This window comes from Mixophyes fleayi, chromosome 3, assembly GCF_038048845.1.
Source record: "Mixophyes fleayi isolate aMixFle1 chromosome 3, aMixFle1.hap1, whole genome shotgun sequence".
In the NCBI taxonomy this organism is placed as follows: Eukaryota; Metazoa; Chordata; class Amphibia; order Anura; family Limnodynastidae; genus Mixophyes; species Mixophyes fleayi.
The window spans coordinates 4,509,838-4,531,522 of record NC_134404.1 but is presented as its reverse complement, the minus strand read 5'-3'; the positions used below and the strand labels follow the sequence as shown (position 1 = coordinate 4,531,522).

Genomic DNA, 21,685 nt, shown 5'->3' with positions numbered 1-21,685 from the left:
TCCATGATTTCAGTAGTCCGGGCTTGACTCTTTATGCAATTGTAATTATCTCAATGATAAAATTTCTCAGCATTTTGCATCAATGCTTCTATTATAAAATAAAGGTTTTGTGATGGGTGAACATACAGTATAAAAACTGCTATAAAATGCTATGTTTACATTCGAAGCAATCATGATGAAAGGAAAAACTGTTATATAACCTTGTGTAATCTTCCTGGCATGACTCAGTTTGGAGAAAGTTAGGTTGAAGATCCAAAGGATTGTTGGCTTTCAATTTCTGGGGCTTTCTCTCTCTTCTACTACAGGAGAGAAGATTAATGAGCCCTAGCCTTCCACTGAATAATAAAACTAAAATTAACAATACTTACCTGCAATGCAGCAGCAGATACTAAGGTGTTCATGATTTTCATGGACTCACCTTAAATTCCAATGAAATTTAGAATGAGAAAGTACCTGTAGCTATTTAAAGCTTATTCATTTGAAATCATTATAGTAATCCGAAATTGTGAATACATCCATCTTCCAAGCTGCCTGAAAGAGCTCAGCTGGGAGAGCGTTAGACTGAAGATCTAAAGGTCCCTGGTTCGATCCTGGGTTTTGGCATGTTTGAACAGGTGTTTTTTGAAGTGAAAAGCTCGAAATGGAAGTAATTTCAAGATGAAATTCCATAATGTCATCCACCAATTTTTCTTAGCAAAGAAAAATATTCAGCACCATCTTTCAAATAATCAGAACATTTCATTTAATAACACTGTCCAGAAATACAGGATAAAAAGTGTCCATGATTTCAGTAGTCCGGGCTTGACTCTTTATGCAATTGTAATTATCTCAATGATAAAATTTCTCAGCATTTTTCATCAATGCTTCTATTATAAAATAAAGGTTTTGTGATGGGTGAACATACAGTATAAAAACTGCTATGAAATGCTATGTTTACATTCGAAGCAATCATGATGAAAGGAAAAACTGTTATATAACCTTATGTAATCTTCCTGGCATGACTCAGTTTGGAGAAAGTTAGGTTGAAGATCCAAAGGATTGTTGGCTTTCAATTTCTGGGGCTTTCTCTCTCTTCTACTACAGGAGAGAAGATTAATGAGCCCTAGCCTTCCACTGAACAATAAAACTAAAATTAACAATACTTACCTGCAATGCAGCAGCAGATACTAAGGTGTTCATGATTTTCATGGACTCACCTTAAATTCCAATGAAATTTAGAATGAGAAAGTACCTGTAGCTAATTAAAGCTTATTCATTTGAAATCATTATAGTAATCCGAAATTGTGAATACATTAATCTTCCAAGCTGGCCGAAATAGCTCAGCTGGGAGAGCGTTAGACTGAAGATCTAAAGGTCCCTGTTTCGATCCCGGGTTTCGGCATGTTTGAACAGGTGTTTTTTGAAGTGAAAAGCTCGAACTGGAAGTAATTTCAAGATGAAATTCCATAATGTCATCCACCAATTTTTGTTAGCAAAGAAGACTATTCCGCCCCATCTTTCAAATAATCAGAACATTTCATTTAATAACACTGTCCAGAAATACAGGATAAAAAGTGTCCATGATTTCAGTAGTCCGGGCTTGACTCTTTATGCAATTGTAATTATCTCAATGATAAAATTTCTCAGCATTTTGCATCAATGCTTCTATTATAAAATAAAGGTTTTGTGATGGGTGAACATACAGTATAAAAACTGCTATGAAATGCTATGTTTACATTCGAAGCAATCATGATGAAAGGAAAAACTGTTATATAACCTTGTGTAATCTTCCTGGCATGACTCAGTTTGGAGAAAGTTAGGTTGAAGATCCAAAGGATTGTTGGCTTTCAATTTCTGGGGCTTTCTCTCTCTTCTACTACAGGAGAGAAGATTAATGAGCCCTAGCCTTCCACTGAATAATAAAACTAAAATTAACAATACTTACCTGCAATGCAGCAGCAGATACTAAGGTGTTCATGATTTTCATGGACTCACCTTAAATTCCAATGAAATTTAGAATGAGAAAGTACCTGTAGCTAATTAAAGCTTATTCATTTGAAATCATTATAGTAATCCGAAATTGTAAATACATTCATCTTCCGAGCTGGCCAAAATAGCTCAGATGGGAGAGCGTTAGACTGAAGATCTAAAGGTCCCTGTTTCGATCCCGGGTTTCGGCGTGTTTGAACAGGTATTTTTTTAAGTGAAAAGCTCAAACTGGAAGTAATTTCAAGATGAAATTCCATAATGTCATTCACCAATTTTTCTTAGCAAAGAAGAATATTCAGCCCCATCTTTCAAATAATCAGAACATTTCATTTAATAACACTGTCCAGAAATACAGGATAAAAAGTGTCCATGATTTCAGTAGTCCGAGCTTGACTCTTTATGCAATTGTAATTATCTCAATGATAAAATTTCTCAGCATTTTGCATCAATGCTTCTATTATAAAATAAAGGTTTTGTGATGGGTGAACATACAGTATAAAAACTGCTATGAAATGCTATGTTTACATTCGAAGCAATCATGATGAAAGGAAAAACTGTTATATAACCTTGTGTAATCTTCCTGGCATGACTCAGTTTGGAGAAAGTTAGGTTGAAGATCCAAAGGATTGTTGGCTTTCAATTTCTGGGGCTTTCTCTCTCTTCTACTACAGGAGAGAAGATTAATGAGCCCTAGCCTTCCACTGAACAATAAAACTAAAATTAACAATACTTACCTGCAATGCAGCAGCAGATACTAAGGTGTTCATGATTTTCATGGACTCACCTTAAATTCCAATAAAATTTAGAATGAGAAAGTACCTGTAGCTAATTAAAGCTTATTCATTTGAAATCATTATAGTAATCCGAAATTGTGAATACATTAATCTTCCAAGCTGGCCGAAATAGCTCAGCTGGGAGAGCGTTAGACTGAAGATCTAAAGGTCCCTGTTTCGATCCCGGGTTTCGGCATGTTTGAACAGGTGTTTTTTGAAGTGAAAAGCTCGAACTGGAAGTAATTTCAAGATGAAATTCCATAATGTCATCCACCAATTTTTGTTAGCAAAGAAGACTATTCAGCCCCATCTTTCAAATAATCAGAACATTTCATTTAATAACACTGTCCAGAAATACAGGATAAAAAGTGTCCATGATTTCAGTAGTCCGGGCTTGACTCTTTATGCAATTGTAATTATCTCAATGATAAAATTTCTCAGCATTTTGCATCAATGCTTCTATTATAAAATAAAGGTTTTGTGATGGGTGAACATACAGTATAAAAACTGCTATAAAATGCTATGTTTACATTCGAAGCAATCATGATGAAAGGAAAAACTGTTATATAACCTTGTGTAATCTTCCTGGCATGACTCAGTTTGGAGAAAGTTAGGTTGAAGATCCAAAGGATTGTTGGCTTTCATTTTCTGGGGCTTTCTCTCTCTTCTACTACAGGAGAGAAGATTAATGAGCCCTAGCCTTCCACTGAACAATAAAACTAAAATTAACAATACTTACCTGCAATGCAGCAGCAGATACTAAGGTGTTCATGATTTTCATGGACTCACCTTAAATTCCAATGAAATTTAGAATGAGAAAGTACCTGTAGCTAATTAAAGCTTATTCATTTGAAATCATTATAGTAATCCGAAATTGTGAATACATTAATCTTCCAAGCTGGCCGAAATAGCTCAGCTGGGAGAGCGTTAGACTGAAGATCTAAAGGTCCCTGTTTCGATCCCGGGTTTCGGCATGTTTGAACAGGTGTTTTTTGAAGTGAAAAGCTCGAACTGGAAGTAATTTCAAGATGAAATTCCATAATGTCATCCACCAATTTTTGTTAGCAAAGAAGACTATTCAGCCCCATCTTTCAAATAATCAGAACATTTCATTTAATAACACTGTCCAGAAATACACAATAAAAAGTGTCCATGATTTCAGAAGTCCGGGCTTGACTCTTTATGCAATTGTAATTATCTCAATGATAAAATTTCTCAGCATTTTGCATCAATGCTTCTATTATAAAATAAAGGTTTTGTGATGGGTGAACATACAGTATAAAAACTGCTATGAAATGCTATGTTTACATTCGAAGGAATCATGATGAAAGGAAAAACTGTTATATAACCTTGTGTAATCTTCCTGGCATGACTCAGTTTGGAGAAAGTTAGGTTGAAGATCCAAAGGATTGTTGGCTTTCAATTTCTGGGGCTTTCTCTCTCTTCTACTACAGGAGAGAAGATTAATGAGCCCTAGCCTTCCACTGAATAATAAAACTAAAATTAACAATACTTACCTGCAATGCAGCAGCAGATACTAAGGTGTTCATGATTTTCATGGACTCACCTTAAATTCCAATGAAATTTAGAATGAGAAAGTACCTGTAGCTAATTAAAGCTTATTCATTTGAAATCATTATAGTAATCCGAAATTGTGAATACATTCATTTTCCAAGCTAGCCAAAATAGTTCAGCTGGGAGAGCGTTAGACTGAAGATCTAAAGGTCCCTGGTTCAATGCCGGGTTTCGGCATGTTTGAACTGGTGTTTTTTTTAAGTGAAAAGCTCAAACTGAAAGTAATTTCAAGATGAAATTCCATAATGTCATCCACCAATTTTTCTTAGCAAAGAAGAATATTCAGCCCCATCTTTCAAATAATCAGAACATTTCATTTAATAACACTGTCCAGAAATACAGGATAAAAAGTGTCCATGATTTCAGTAGTCTGGGCTTGACTCTTTATTCAATTGTAATTATCTCAATGATAAAATTTCTCAGCATTTTGCATCAATGCTTCTATTATAAAATAAAGGTTTTGTGAACATACAGTATAAAAACTGCTATGAAATGCTATGTTTACATTCGAAGCAATTATGATGATAGGAAAAACTGTTATATAACTTTGTGTAATCTTCCTGGCATGACTCAGTTTGGAGAAAGTTGGGTTGAAGATCCAAAGGATTGTTGGCTTCAATTTCTGGGGCTTTCTCTCTCTTCTACTACAGGAGAGAAGATTAATGAGCCCTAGCCTTCCACTGAATAATAAAACTAAAATTAACAATACTTACCTGCAATGCAGCAGCAGATACTAAGGTGTTCATGATTTTCATGGACTCACCTTAAATTCCAATGAAATTTAGAATGAGAAAGTACCTGTAGCTAATTAAAGCTTATTCATTTGAAATCATTATAGTAATCCGAAATTGTGAAAACATTCACCTTCCAAGCTGGCCGAAATAGCTCAGCTGGGAGAGCGTTAGACTGAAGATCTAAAGGTCCCTGGTTCGATCCCTGGTTTCGGCATGTTTGAACATGTGTTTTTTTAAGTGAAAAGCTCAAACTGGAAGTAATTTCAAGATGAAATTCCATAATGTCATCCACCAATTCTTCTTAGCAAAGAAGAATATTCAGCCCCATCTTTCAAATAATCAGAACATTTCATTTAATAACACTGTCCAGAAATACAGGATAAAAAGTGTCCATGATTTCAGTAGTCTGGGCTTGACTCTTTATTCAATTGTATTTATCTCAATGATAAAATTTCTCAGCATTTTGCATCAATGCTTCTATTATAAAATAAAGGTTTTGTGAACATACAGTATAAAAACTGCTATGAAATGCTATGTTTACATTCAAAGCAATCATGATGAAAGGAAAAACTGTTATATAACCTTGTGTAATCTTCCTGGCATGACTCAGTTTGGAGAAAGTTAGGTTGAAGATCCAAAGGATTGTTGGCTTTCAATTTCTGGGGCTTTTTCTCTCTCTTCTACTACAGGAGAGAAAATTAATGAGCCCTAGCCTTCCACTGAATAATAAAACTAAAATTAACAATACTTACCTGCAATGCAGCAGCAGATACTAAGGTGTTCATGATTTTCATGGACTCACCTTAAATTCCAATGAAATTTAGAATGAGAAAGTACCTGTAGCTAATTAAAGCTTATTCATTTCAAATCATTATAGTAATCCGAAATTGTGAATACATTCACCTTCCAAGCTGGCCGAAATAGCTCAGCTGGGAGAGCGTTAGACTGAAGATCTAAAGGTCCCTGTTTCGATCCCGGGTTTCGGCATGTTTGAACATGTGTTTTTTTAAGTGAAAAGCTCAAACTGGAAGTAATTTCAAGATGAAATTCCATAATGTCATCCACCAATTTTTCTTAGCAAAGAAGAATATTCAGCCCCATCTTTCAAATAATCAGAACATTTCATTTAATAACACTGTCCAGAAATACAGGATAAAAAGTGTCCATGATTTCAGTAGTCTGGGCTTGACTCTTTATTCAATTGTATTTATCTCAATGATAAAATTTCTCAGCATTTTGCATCAATGCTTCTATTATAAAATAAAGGTTTTGTGAACATACAGTATAAAAACTGCTATGAAATGCTATGTTTACATTCGAAGCAATCATGATGAAAGGAAAAACTGTTATATAACCTTGTGTAATCTTCCTGGCATGACTCAGTTTGGAGAAAGTTAGGTTGAAGATCCAAAGGATTGTTGGCTTTCAATTTCTGGGGCTTTCTCTCTCTTCTACTACAGGAGAGAAGATTAATGAGCCCTAGCCTTCCACTGAACAATAAAACTAAAATTAACAATACTTACCTGCAATGCAGCAGCAGATACTAAGGTGTTCATGATTTTCATGGACTCACCTTAAATTCCAATGAAATTTAGAATGAGAAAGTACCTGTAGCTATTTAAAGCTTATTCATTTGAAATCATTATAGTAATCCGAAATTGTGAATACATCCATCTTCCAAGCTGCCTGAAATAGCTCAGCTGGGAGAGCGTTAGACTGAAGATCTAAAGGTCCCTGGTTCGATCCCGGGTTTTGGCATGTTTGAACAGGTGTTTTTTGAAGTGAAAAGCTCGAACTGGAAGTAATTTCAAGATGAAATTCCATAATGTCATCCACCAATTTTTCTTAGCAAAGAAGAATATTCAGCACCATCTTTCAAATAATCAGAACATTTCATTTAATAACACTGTCCAGAAATACAGGATAAAAAGTGTCCATGATTTCAGTAGTCCGGGCTTGACTCTTTATGCAATTGTAATTATCTCAATGATAAAATTTCTCAGCATTTTGCATCAATGCTTCTATTATAAAATAAAGGTTTTGTGATGGGAGAACATACAGTATAAAAACTGCTATGAAATGCTATGTTTACATTCGAAGCAATCATGATGAAAGGAAAAACTGTTATATAACCTTGTGTAATCTTCCTGGCATGACTCAGTTTGGAGAAAGTTAGGTTGAAGATCCAAAGGATTGTTGGCTTTCAATTTCTGGGGCTTTCTCTCTCTTCTACTACAGGAGAGAAGATTAATGAGCCCTAGCCTTCCACTGAATAATAAAACTAAAATTAACAATACTTACCTGCAATGCAGCAGCAGATACTAAGGTGTTCATGATTTTCATGGACTCACCTTAAATTCCAATGAAATTTAGAATGAGAAAGTACCTGTAGCTAATTAAAGCTTATTCATTTGAAATCATTATAGTAATCCGAAATTGTAAATACATTCATCTTCCGAGCTGGCCAAAATAGCTCAGATGGGAGAGCGTTAGACTGAAGATCTAAAGGTCCCTGGTTGGATCCCGGGTTTCGGCGTGTTTGAACAGGTATTTTTTTAAGTGAAAAGCTCAAACTGGAAGTAATTTCAAGATGAAATTCCATAATGTCATCCACCAATTTTTGTTAGCAAAGAAGACTATTCAGCCCCATCTTTCAAATAATCAGAACATTTCATTTAATAACACTGTCCAGAAATACACAATAAAAAGTGTCCATGATTTCAGTAGTCCGGGCTTGACTCTTTATGCAATTGTAATTATCTCAATGATAAAATTTCTCAGCATTTTGCATCAATGCTTCTATTATAAAATAAAGGTTTTGTGATGGGTGAACATACAGTATAAAAACTGCTATGAAATGCTATGTTTACATTCGAAGGAATCATGATGAAAGGAAAAACTGTTATATAACCTTGTGTAATCTTCCTGGCATGACTAAGTTTGGAGAAAGTTAGGTTGAAGATCCAAAGGATTGTTGGCTTTCAATTTCTGGGGCTTTCTCTCTCTTCTACTACAGGAGAGAAGATTAATGAGCCCTAGCCTTCCACTGAACAATAAAACTAAAATTAACAATACTTACCTGCAATGCAGCAGCAGATACTAAGGTGTTCATGATTTTCATGGACTCACCTTAAATTCCAATGAAATTTAGAATGAGAAAGTACCTGTAGCTAATTAAAGCTTATTCATTTGAAATCATTATAGTAATCCGAAATTGTGAATACATTCATCTTCCAAGCTGGCCGAAATAGCTCAGCTAGGAGAGCGTTAGACTGAAGATCTAAAGGTCCCTGGTTCGATCCCGGGTTTCGGCATGTTTGAACAGGTATTTTTTGAAGTGAAAAGCTCAAACTGGAAGTAATTTCAAGATGAAATTCCATAATGTCATTCACCAATTTTTTTTAGCAAAGAAGAATATTCAGCCCCATCTTTCAAATAATCAGAACATTTCATTTAATAACACTGTCCAGAAATACAGGATAAAAAGTGTCCATGATTTCAGTAGTCCGGGCTTGACTCTTTATGCAATTGTAATTATCTCAATGATAAAATTTCTCAGCATTTTGCATCAATGCTTCTATTATAAAATAAAGGTTTTGTGATGGGTGAACATACAGTATAAAAACTGCTATAAAATGCTATGTTTACATTCGAAGCAATCATGATGAAAGGAAAAACTGTTATATAACCTTGTGTAATCTTCCTGGCATGACTCAGTTTGGAGAAAGTTAGGTTGAAGATCCAAAGGATTGTTGGCTTTCAATTTCTGGGGCTTTCTCTCTCTTCTACTACAGGAGAGAAGATTAATGAGCCCTAGCCTTCCACTGAATAATAAAACTAAAATTAACAATACTTACCTGCAATGCAGCAGCAGATACTAAGGTGTTCATGATTTTCATGGACTCACCTTAAATTCCAATGAAATTTAGAATGAGAAAGTACCTGTAGCTAATTAAAGCTTATTCATTTGAAATCATTATAGTAATCCGAAATTGTGAATACATTCACCTTCCAAGCTGGCCAAAAAAGCTCAGCTGGGAGAGCGTTAGACTGAAGATCTAAAGGTCCCTGGTTGGATCCCGGGTTTCGGCGTGTTTGAACAGGTATTTTTTTAAGTGAAAAGCTCAAACTGGAAGTAATTTCAAGATGAAATTCCATAATGTCATTCACCAATTTTTCTTAGCAAAGAAGAATATTCAGCCCCATCTTTCAAATAATCAGAACATTTCATTTAATAACACTGTCCAGAAATACAGGATAAAAAGTGTCCATGATTTCAGTAGTCCGAGCTTGACTCTTTATGCAATTGTAATTATCTCAATGATAAAATTTCTCAGCATTTTGCATCAATGCTTCTATTATAAAATAAAGGTTTTGTGATGGGTGAACATACAGTATAAAAACTGCTATGAAATGCTATGTTTACATTCGAAGCAATCATGATGAAAGGAAAAACTGTTATATAACCTTGTGTAATCTTCCTGGCATGACTCAGTTTGGAGAAAGTTAGGTTGAAGATCCAAAGGATTGTTGGCTTTCAATTTCTGGGGCTTTCTCTCTCTTCTACTACAGGAGAGAAGATTAATGAGCCCTAGCCTTCCACTGAACAATAAAACTAAAATTAACAATACTTACCTGCAATGCAGCAGCAGATACTAAGGTGTTCATGATTTTCATGGACTCACCTTAAATTCCAATGAAATTTAGAATGAGAAAGTACCTGTAGCTAATTAAAGCTTATTCATTTGAAATCATTATAGTAATCCGAAATTGTAAATACATTCATCTTCCAAGCTGGCCAAAATAGCTCAGCTGGGAGAGCGTTAGACTGAAGATCTAAAGGTCCCTGTTTTGATCCCGGGTTTCGGCATGTTTGAACAGGTGTTTTTTGAAGTGAAAAGCTCGAACTGGAAGTAATTTCAAGATGAAATTCCATAATGTCATCCACCAATTTTTGTTAGCAAAGAAGACTATTCAGCCCCATCTTTCAAATAATCAGAACATTTCATTTAATAACACTGTCCAGAAATACACAATAAAAAGTGTCCATGATTTCAGTAGTCCGGGCTTGACTCTTTATGCAATTGTAATTATCTCAATGATAAAATTTCTCAGCATTTTGCATCAATGCTTCTATTATAAAATAAAGGTTTTGTGATGGGTGAACATACAGTATAAAAACTGCTATGAAATGCTATGTTTACATTCGAAGGAATCATGATGAAAGGAAAAACTGTTATATAACCTTGTGTAATCTTCCTGGCATGACTAAGTTTGGAGAAAGTTAGGTTGAAGATCCAAAGGATTGTTGGCTTTCAATTTCTGGGGCTCTCTCTCTCTTCTACTACAGGAGAGAAGATTAATGAGCCCTAGCCTTCCACTGAACAATAAAACTAAAATTAACAATACTTACCTGCAATGCAGCAGCAGATACTAAGGTGTTCATGATTTTCATGGACTCACCTTAAATTCCAATGAAATTTAGAATGAGAAAGTACCTGTAGCTAATTAAAGCTTATTCATTTGAAATCATTATAGTAATCCGAAATTGTGAATACATTCATCTTCCAAGCTGGCCGAAATAGCTCAGCTGGGAGAGCGTTAGACTGAAGATCGAAAGGTCCCTGGTTCGATCCCGGGTTTCGGCATGTTTGAACAGGTATTTTTTTAAGTGAAAAGCTCAAACTGGAAGTAATTTCAATATGAAATTCCATAATGTCATTCACCAATTTTTTTTAGCAAAGATGAATATTCAGCCCAATCTTTCAAATAATCAGAACATTTCATTTAATAACACTGTCCAGAAATACAGGATAAAAAGTGTCCATGATTTCAGTAGTCCGGGCTTGACTCTTTATGCAATTGTAATTATCTCAATGATAAAATTTCTCAGCATTTTGCATCAATGCTTCTATTATAAAATAAAGGTTTTGTGATGGGTGAACATACAGTATAAAAACTGCTATAAAATGCTATGTTTACATTCGAAGCAATCATGATGAAAGGAAAAACTGTTATATAACCTTGTGTAATCTTCCTGGCATGACTCAGTTTGGAGAAAGTTAGGTTGAAGATCCAAAGGATTGTTGGCTTTCAATTTCTGGGGCTTTCTCTCTCTTCTACTACAGGAGAGAAGATTAATGAGCCCTAGCCTTCCACTGAATAATAAAACTAAAATTAACAATACTTACCTGCAATGCAGCAGCAGATACTAAGGTGTTCATGATTTTCATGGACTCACCTTAAATTCCAATGAAATTTAGAATGAGAAAGTACCTGTAGCTAATTAAAGGTTATTCATTTGAAATCATTATAGTAATCCGAAATTGTAAACACATTCATCTTCCAAGCTGGCCGAAATAGCTCAGATGGGAGAGTGTTAGACTAAAGGTCCCTGGTTCGATCCCGGGTTTCGGCGTGTTTGAACAGGTATTTTTTTAAGTGAAAAGCTAAAACTGGAAGTAATTTCAAGATGAAATTCCATAATGTCATCCACCAATTTTTGTTAGCAAAGAAGACTATTCAGCCCCATCTTTCAAATAATCAGAACATTTCATTTAATAACACTGTCCAGAAATACACAATAAAAAGTGTCCATGATTTCAGTAGTCCGAGCTTGACTCTTTATGCAATTGTAATTATCTCAATGATAAAATTTCTCAGCATTTTGCATCAATGCTTCTATTATAAAATAAAGGTTTTGTGAACATACAGCATAAAAACTGCTATGAAATGCTATGTTTACATTCGAAGCAATTATGATGATAGGAAAAACTGTTATATAACCTTGTGTAATCTTCCTGGCATGACTCAGTTTGGAGAAAGTTGGGTTGAAGATCCAAAGGATTGTTGGCTTCAATTTCTGGGGCTTTCTCTCTCTTCTACTACAGGAGAGAAGATTAATGAGCCCTAGCCTTCCACTGAATAATAAAACTAAAATTAACAATACTTACCTGCAATGCAGCAGCAGATACTAAGGTGTTCATGATTTTCATGGACTCACCTTAAATTCCAATGAAATTTAGAATGAGAAAGTACCTGTAGCTAATTAAAGCTTATTCATTTGAAATCATTATAGTAATCCGAAATTGTGAATACATTCACCTTCCAAGCTGGCCGAAATAGCTCAGCTGGGAGAGCGTTAGACTGAAGATCTAAAGGTCCCTGGTTCGATCCCGGGTTTCGGCATGTTTGAACAGGTGTTTTTTTAAGTGAAAAGCTCAAACTGGAAGTAATTTCAAGATGAAATTCCATAATGTCATCCACCAATTTTTCTTAGCAAAGAAGAATATTCAGCCCCATCTTTCAAATAATCAGAACATTTCATTTAATAACACTGTCCAGAAATACAGGATAAAAAGTGTCCATGATTTCAGTAGTCTGGGCTTGACTCTTTATTCAATTGTATTTATCTCAATGATAAAATTTCTCAGCATTTTGCATCAATGCTTCTATTATAAAATAAAGGTTTTGTGAATATACAGTATAAAAACTGCTATGAAATGCTATGTTTACATTCGAAGCAATCATGATGAAAGGAAAAACTGTTATATAACCTTGTGTAATCTTCCTGGCATGACTCAGTTTGGAGAAAGTTAGGTTGAAGATCCAAAGGATTGTTGGCTTTCAATTTCTGGGGCTTTTTCTCTCTCTTCTACTACAGGAGAGAAAATTAATGAGCCCTAGCCTTTGTCTGAATAATAAAACTAAAATTAACAATACTTACCTGCAATGCAGCAGCAGATACTAAGGTGTTCATGATTTTCATGGACTCACCTTAAATTCCAATGAAATTTAGAATGAGAAAGTACCTGTAGCTAATTAAAGCTTATTCATTTGAAATCATTATAGTAATCCGAAATTGTGAATACATTCACCTTTCAAGCTGGCTGAAATAGCTCAGCTGGGAGAGCGTTAGACTGAAGATCTAAAGGTCCCTGGTTCGATCCCGGGTTTCGGCATGTTTGAACATGTGTTTTTTTAAGTGAAAAGCTCAAACTGGAAGTAATTTCAAGATGAAATTCCATAATGTCATCCACCAATTTTTCTTAGCAAAGAAGAATATTCAGCCCCATCTTTCAAATAATCAGAACATTTCATTTAATAACACTGTCCAGAAATACAGGATAAAAAGTGTCCATGATTTCAGTAGTCTGGGCTTGACTCTTTATTCAATTGTGTTTATCTCAATGATAAAATTTCTCAGCATTTTGCATCAATGCTTGTATTATAAAATAAAGGTTTTGTGAACATACAGTATAAAAACTGCTATGAAATGCTATGTTTACATTCGAAGCAATCATGATGAAAGGAAAAACTGTTATATAACCTTGTGTAATCTTCCTGGCATGACTCAGTTTGGAGAAAGTTAGGTTGAAGATGCAAAGGATTGTTGGCTTTCAATTTCTGGGGCTTTTTCTCTCTCTTCTACTACAGGAGAGAAAATTAATGAGCCCTAGCCTTCCACTGAATAATAAAACTAAAATTAACAATACTTACCTGCAATGCAGCAGCAGATACTAAGGTGTTCATGATTTTCATGGACTTACCTTAAATTCCAATGAAATTTAGAATGAGAAAGTACCTGTAGCTAATTAAAGCTTATTCATTTGAAATCATTATAGTAATCCAAAATTGTGAATACATTCACCTTCCAAGCTGGCCAAAAAAGCTCAGCTGGGAGAGCATTAGACTGAAGATCTAAAGGTCCCTGTTTTGATCCCTGGTTTCGGCATGTTTGAACAGGTGTTTTTTTAAGTGAAAAGCTCAAACTGGAAGTAATTTCAAGATGAATTTCCATAATGTCATCCACCAATTTTTCTTAGCAAAGAAGAATATTCAGCCCCATCTTTCAAATAATCAGAACATTTCATTTAATAACACTGTCCAGAAATACAGGATAAAAAGTGTCCATGATTTCAGTAGTCTGGGCTTGACTCTTTATTCAATTGTAATTATCTCAATGATAAAATTTCTCAGCATTTTGCATCAATGCTTCTATTATAAAATAAAGGTTTTGTGATGGGTGAACATACAGTATAAAAACTGCTATGAAATGCTATGTTTACATTCGAAGCAATCATGATGAAAGGAAAAACTGTTATATAACCTTGTGCAATCTTCCTGGCATGACTCAGTTTGGAGAAAATTAGGTTGAAGATCCAAAGGATTGTTGGCTTTCAATTTCTGGGGCTTTTTCTCTCTCTTCTACTACAGGAGAGAAATTTAATGAGCCCTAGCCTTCCACTGTATAATAAAACTAAAATTAACAATACTTACCTGCAATGCAGCAGCAGATACTAAGGTGTTCATGATTTTCATGGACTCACCTTAAATTCCAATGAAATTTAGAATGAGAAAGTACCTGTAGCTAATTAAAGCTTATTCATTTGAAATCATTATAGTAATCCAAAATTGTGAATACATTCACCTTCCAAGCTGGCCAAAAAAGCTCAGCTGGGAGAGCATTAGACTGAAGATCTAAAGGTCCTTGGTTTGATCCTGGGTTTCGGCATGTTTGAACAGGTGTTTTTTTAAGTGAAAAGCTGAAACTGGAAGTAATTTCAAGATGAAATTCCATAATGTCATCCACCAATTTTTCTTAGCAAAGAAGAATATTCAGCCCCATCTTTCAAATAATCAGAACATTTCATTTAATAACACTGTCCAGAAATACAGGATAAAAAGTGTCCATGATTTCAGTAGTCCGGGCTTGACTATTTATTCAATTGTAATTATCTCAATGATAAAATTTCTCAGCATTTTTCATCAATGCTTCTATTATAAAATAAAGGTTTTGTGAACATACAGTATAAAAACTGCTATGAAATGCTATGTTTACATTCGAAGCAATCATGATGAAAGGAAAAACTGTTATATAACCTTGTGTAATCTTCCTGGCATGACTCAGTTTGGAGAAAGTTAGGTTGAAGATCCAAAGGATTGTTGGCTTTCAATTTCTGGGGCTTTTTCTCTCTTCTACTACAGGAGAGAAGATTAATGAGCCCTAGCCTTCCACTGAATAATAAAACTAAAATTAACAATACTTACCTGCAATGCAGCAGCAGATACTAAGGTGTTCATGATTTTCATGGACTCACCTTAAATTCCAATGAAATTTAGAATGAGAAAGTACCTGTAGCTAATTAAAGCTTATTCATTTGAAATCATTATAGTAATCCGAAATTGTGAATACATTCACCTTCCAAGCTGGCCGAAATAGCTCAGCTGGGTGAGCGTTAGACTGAAGATCTAAAGGTCCCTGGTTCGATCCCAGGTTTCAGCATGTTTGAACATGTGTTTTTTTAAATGAAAAGCTCAAACTGGAAGTAATTTCAAGATGAAATTCCATAATGTCATCAACCAATTTTTCTTAGCAAAGAAGAATATTCAGCCCCATCTTTCAAATAATCAGAACATTTCATTTAATAACACTGTCCAGAAATACAGGATAAAAAGTGTCCATGATTTCAGTAGTCCGGGCTTGACTCTTTATGCAATTGTAATTATCTCAATGATAAAATTTCTCAGCATTTTGCATCAATGCTTCTATTATAAAATAAAGGTTTTGTGAACATACAGTATAAAAACTGCTATGAAATGCTATGTTTACATTCGAAGCAATCATGATGTAAGGAAAAACTGTTATATAACCTTGTGTAATCTTCCTGGCATGACTCAGTTTGGAGAAAGTTAGGTTGAAGATCCAAAGGATTGTTGGCTTTCAATTTCTGGGGCTTTTTCTCTCTTCTACTACAGGAGAGAAGATTAATGAGCCCTAGCCTTCCACTGAATAATAAAACTAAAATTAACAATACTTACCTGCAATGCAGCAGCAGATACTAAGGTGTTCATGATTTTCATGGACACACCTTAAATTCCAATGAAATTTAGAATGAGAAAGTACCTGTAGCTAATTAAAGCTTATTCATTTGAAATCATAATAGTAATCCGAAATTGTGAATACATTCACCTTCCAAGCTGGCCAAAATAGCTCAGCTGGGAGAGCATTAGACTGAAGATCTAAAGGTCCCTGGTTCAATCCCGGGTTTCGGCATGTTTGAACAGGTGTTTTTTTAAGTGAAAAGCTCAAACTGGAAGTAATTTCAAGATGAAATTCCATAATGTCATCCACCAATTTTTCTTAGCAAACAAGAATATTCAGCCCCATCTTTCAAATAATCAGAACATTTCATTTAATCCGAAATTGTGAATACATTCACCTTCCAAGCTGGCCGAAATAGCTCAGCTGGGAGAGCGTTAGACTGAAGATCTAAAGGTTCCTGGTTCGATCCCGGGTTTCGGCATGTTTGAACAGGTGTTTTTTTAAGTGAAAATTTAAAACTGGAAGTAATTTCAAGATAAAATTCCATAATGTTATCCACCAATTTTTCTTAGCAAAGAAGAATATTCAGCCCCATCTTTCAAATAATCAGAACATTTCATTTAATAACACTGTCCAGAAATACAGGATAAAAAGTGTCCATGATTTCAGTAGTCCGGGCTTGACTCTTTATGCAATTGTAATTATCTCAATGATAAAATTTCTCAGCATTTTGCATCAATGCTTCTATTATAAAATAAAGGTTTTGTGAACATACAGTATAAAAATTGCTATGAAATGCTATGTTTACATTCGAAGCAATCATGATGAAAGGAAAAACTGTTATATAACCTTGTGTAATCTTCCTGGCATGACTCAGTTTGGAGAAAGTTAGGTTGAAGATCCAAAGGACTGTTGGCTTTTAATTTCTGGGGCTTTCTCTCTCTTCTACTACAGTGAAGTTACCATCCTTAATGCATTTTTAGTTATAAACAGCAGAATGTGTTGCTTCACTGGCTCTTATGACAATAGTCAACCCGAGCTATTTACCTTTCAAAAAATATAATTTTACAACACGTTCTTCAGAAAAATAGCATCATGAAAAAGGGTGTGTTTACAGTAGACTCTATAAGACTATAATAAGACAATTGAAAGACATTTTCTTATTGCTTGTCTAGATTTTAACACAAATAACTTTTGCAGAAATGCTTGGGAGAAAGACTTGTATATCCCTCCAATTTTTACGGTTTTAACCATTTTCAAACCCTACAGTGTGTATTAAATTAATCTTTTCAATCATTAAAGGGAGTGCTTTGCAGTCGAGACTTTGTGTTACACAGCGTTTTTCCAAGTAGTTGACTGGGTTTTTATACCGGACCGCTTTTCTCTTTTACCTTTTAACATTCTAAAAATTGTCCCACAGAAGATCAATTCCTCTTGCCAGTAATGGAGATGTAGCCAAATCCTTTGTTCATGGTCATCAAATGCATTTTCTTTGCTCAATTCTTTGAAACCTTTGTGTAGAAAGTGGACCATGAACATTGAACTTATGCACAGATAAGCCTCTTTCGTTCAGGATTTTCTTTTCAATTCATTACTTAAATCCCATTTTATGATTTCTCAGTAGATTTTGCAAATGATTTTTAAACAATCAATACACACAGAAGAGTTGGTGATATAGTGGTGAGCATAGCTTCCTTCCAAGCAGTTGACCCAGGTTCGATTCCTGGCCAACGCATTGTGTTTATAGTGCATAATCTTTAGTTCTTCAAGTTGCTGCATAAAAAGTGTTCAGAACACCAACTCCTTAGAGATATTTTAAAGCATGTGGCATGTTTTTCCTATAACTCTTTTTTCTTCTTCTTTTTCTGTTTTTTTTAAAGCTGATCGTGTACTGACGTATTCATGGAACTCTATCAATGGTGAGTTTAGTTTGTTCTAAGCAGTTTTACTCAATTTCATACTTAGGAAATTCAATTTAGCAACTGTTGCAGAGTTAAATATATTGGACAGACTGTGGAAACCAAATTAGCATTCAAATTGCTCTTCCTGTTCCTACTTTGTGGTTAAACTACCAAAACGGACTCTCTAAAAAGTGTCCTACGAAGCCAAGTCCATGAATAAAGCCTGTGCACAAGCATTTGTTCTTCTATTGTTGCCGAAAACCAATTCCATATGCAATGGCAGCTAAATGTTTCCTCAGTATAGTGTCTCCCTAGAAAAAACAAGTTCACAGAAAGAAAAATAAACTGCTCTACACCATTTCAGCTATCCAAGTGTCCCTCCGCTTTTTTTTTTTTAAAGTGTGAAAATTTTTTGGACTCCATCATTGTCCCATTTCACCATGAATATGTGAACTAGATTTATCATTTTGGAAACCTGCATTGTTTTGCTATGGGCAAGGTCGATTTTTACCTATGTAACCAGAGCACTGTTAGGGTAAAGAAAAGAAAGTATGTTGATTTTGACATAAAGACTGCCAGCAGCATTCTGTTAAAATGAGCTGAGATTGTAACAGACTTTTTTCTTTAACTAAACAGAAAAATATCAAAGTTTCTACCACAAGTTTACCAATTTAGGATTGCCTTAGATAATGAAGAAAAAGCAAGTTGCAGAGGATGGTTTGAGACTGCCCAGGAAAGAACCAATATTTATTTTTGTTGGTTGGCAGATAAAGAACACTAATGAAATGTCATACAACTTGTCCGGAATAATGCATTTCAGCCCATGTCATGAAGACACTAAATAAGTTGTCTCTGTGGCGCAATTGGTTAATGCATTCAGCTGTTAACCGAATGGTTTCAAGCGCACCCAGGGATGTAGCTGGCTGATTTTCATATCAAATTTTAGACATTATCTAATCCATCCTCTTGAGGTGTGGGGTGCCTCTGACATCTGCCTTGAAAAAGTGAGTAGCAAAACAAGTGTTGGCGTTCGCCTTGCTACTATTATGTTCTGTTCCAATTATAAATTCTAGTGTCAATATCTTGTACTAGGATCCCTTATAATAGATTGTAAAGCAGGGTTATATTTGATTGAATTAATCAGGGACTCTCTTGAATATCTATTGACTCTAGGGTTTATCTAATTGCGTGGATGATAATACGGCAGGGTTATTCCTAAACAAATTATCCTTAGATAGTATTTTTTTTCTTATTGGGGTAATGCTCTTATTTGATACTATAATTGGTAGTCATACTATTAAGATAATAGCGATCCTATTTAATTGAATTTTGACTCTTTCTCCAGGTAGCGAGTTAATCTTTCATCAATAAACGTTTTGATTATCTGTGAATATATTTGTGGGATATCTGCCACAGAGAGATTAATATTAAATCATTTTCAAGTTATAAATATATCAATTTGTATCTAGTTAGGCAGATTAAGTACTGAATGTACTAAGATCCGGAAGGATTAGCTTTATGTTTGTACTAATATATTCGATCTGATAAAGATTCTATTATAATATGAATAACTGGTTATCCCATTATTAACCCATTATTAATTAACATCTTGAGGAGGCTGATTATAAAAATGAGTTATTATAACAGTCCAATCAGCCACAATGGGCCTGATTCATCAAGCTACGCATCTTGTTTTTACCGCATTGTAAGTTGTGTAGAGTACTTTAAGTAAAACCGGCATATACGCAATCTAAATGAGGAACGTGAAGTCCAAAACACACCGACCTGCGGCCCTTTAGGCAACGGAGAACAATAAGCAAAGGATCCTAAGCAATTTACTCAGTTTACAAGTTCCTCTACATTCACTTCCGTTACCTTAAGATAAGCAATGTATGCGTCACGGCCAATGTGGGAGGTCCGACGAGTTTGTTTACACATATTAAAACACATATGTGTGTGTGTATTTATACATGAAAGATAGAAGCTAATTATTCCTTATCAAGTTTGACATATTTGGAAAACTTTGAACAATGACTTTGGATGCTTTTTAATGAGCGAAATCCACACTTTGCTACAAGACAGATTGTATGATGAGTTTGTTTGTTATTATTAGGAATGGCCTAAGAGTGTGGGGGGGGGGTTGTTGATTTGGAGGGGACAGTCTCCTTGAAGTCAAATGCCAAATTGCCAGGAAACCTTGTTTGATCTGTATCTACGGCTTACAGGTTATGTTATGTACTCAGCTTTACCCAAACAGAAAACTAACTACAGTCTAGTAGCATGGTGGTTTATGCTGCTTGCACTGCAGCCTTATGGCACTGAGGTCATGAGTTCAATTCCCCACCATGGAGTTTGGATTTTCTCTTCAATGTTTGCATGGCTTTACTCTGTCCCTTTGAATACCACTCCAATTGCATATGATTTGGGGAAGTATTTAATTTGGTATGGCATTTGCCATATACCTTCCTTAAGGAATCTGTCCCTCAGGGCACATTATGTGTATGCTATTACAATGGATGGCCTACCTCTTGGAGGGGTGGATTGTTTTTGGAGGGCACAGGTTCATTTTTGTGAAATAGCAAATAGTAAATGCAAACCTTTTTTTCATCAGCTTCTGCTTGTATGTTATTTAACCATCTACTTGTCTTGCAAAATACTGTAGCCAACATCGGGTCTGCATGGTGGCTTAGTATTTAGAACCTCTGCCTACCTGTGCTGGTATCATGACTTTTATTCCTTAACCTTGCCTTATGTGTATGGTGTTACTGTTCTTCCCATGTTCCTGTGGATTTCCTTCAAAAATCCCATACAATACTTAGTAACTTCATTTGCTGCTCGGCACAGTTAGTGGTGCTATATAATGTTGCAATGATGAAATAGTAGTAACTAAGGACAATAAAGAATGGAAATTGGAATCAAGCAATTACAACATTTTAGCTAGATTGTTTTTACCAACATGTTGTGCAAATGCCATATATACACACACACCACTGATTATGTTTGATTAGCTTGTATTTTTGGGATAATATTTGAAAACTTTAAATTATGTACAAGGACCACCAAATTAACTATTTACAAAAAAAACTAACATTTCATTCGTACATACTTGCCCATAATTGGGTTTGTTTTTTATTTTTTGAGAATATTTTATTATTATTTTTTTACATTTTTTATTTTCTTTATAATACTTGATGATTTTACCCCTAATTTCGGGCAAAGATGGGGGAGATTTGGGCCACATCGCACAGTCATCTACGTCAGCTGTAAAGGAAAAAATAAAAACAAATAAATGCCTGGCAACCTAATTGTGAAAACAGACAGGAGTTAGCAGAGATGTGTAATGTTACATTACTTTAAAATGACAGCAATGTCTCATGGGATGCCAAATACAGTTGGAGCAAGAGTCATTTGTGCGGCAGTTTTAGATATATACATATACACTATTCTGTGGTGGCCAGGGGAGGGGGTCATTTTTTGCTTTTCGTATCTCACGATGCATCAGACTGTGTAATATTAGCAGAAGCACCAGGTGTAATAAGTGTATTGTAGAAAGAGTGTAGAGATATGACTGTGCTGGGTTATATGTGCAACTCGCATTACCCTTGTGACTGGATCACTATTGAATAACTTTTGGTAAAAATGTATTTAAAGCAAATAGCACAGGACACTTATTTATGTAATTGCATTTGCACTTATTTTTCTATATTGTTTATATTGAGGGATAGGTAATCGTTATTTCTGAGACCAGGGAAGAAATTTGTCTCTTGTCTAACCTTGATATAGGATATGCCTATTTCTGATGTATATATCTGATACAATGAGCCTGTGTTTACCAAGCCTTTGGTGTATTGTGGTTTGGCAAAGTAGCTTGTTGTGGGTCCTTTTGTTGTTCTGTGGAAATGTGTAATC

General features: G+C 34.9%; 4 non-coding genes across 4 annotated transcripts; all 4 read left to right on the top strand.

Moving 5' to 3' along the window:
- The first annotated feature begins 5,191 nt into the window (after positions 1-5,191).
- Positions 5,192-5,264, top strand: TRNAF-GAA (transfer RNA phenylalanine (anticodon GAA)). The gene has a single exon. It is a non-coding gene; the product is annotated as a tRNA-Phe (tRNA).
- Positions 5,265-12,165: 6,901 nt separating this feature from the next.
- On the top strand, positions 12,166-12,238 carry TRNAF-GAA (transfer RNA phenylalanine (anticodon GAA)). Its single transcript has one exon. It is a non-coding gene; the product is annotated as a tRNA-Phe (tRNA).
- A 700-nt stretch (positions 12,239-12,938) lies between these two features.
- TRNAF-GAA (transfer RNA phenylalanine (anticodon GAA)) lies at positions 12,939-13,011 on the top strand. Its single transcript has one exon. It is a non-coding gene; the product is annotated as a tRNA-Phe (tRNA).
- Positions 13,012-16,283: 3,272 nt separating this feature from the next.
- TRNAF-GAA (transfer RNA phenylalanine (anticodon GAA)) lies at positions 16,284-16,356 on the top strand. Its single transcript has one exon. It is a non-coding gene; the product is annotated as a tRNA-Phe (tRNA).
- Positions 16,357-21,685: the final 5,329 nt, after the last annotated feature.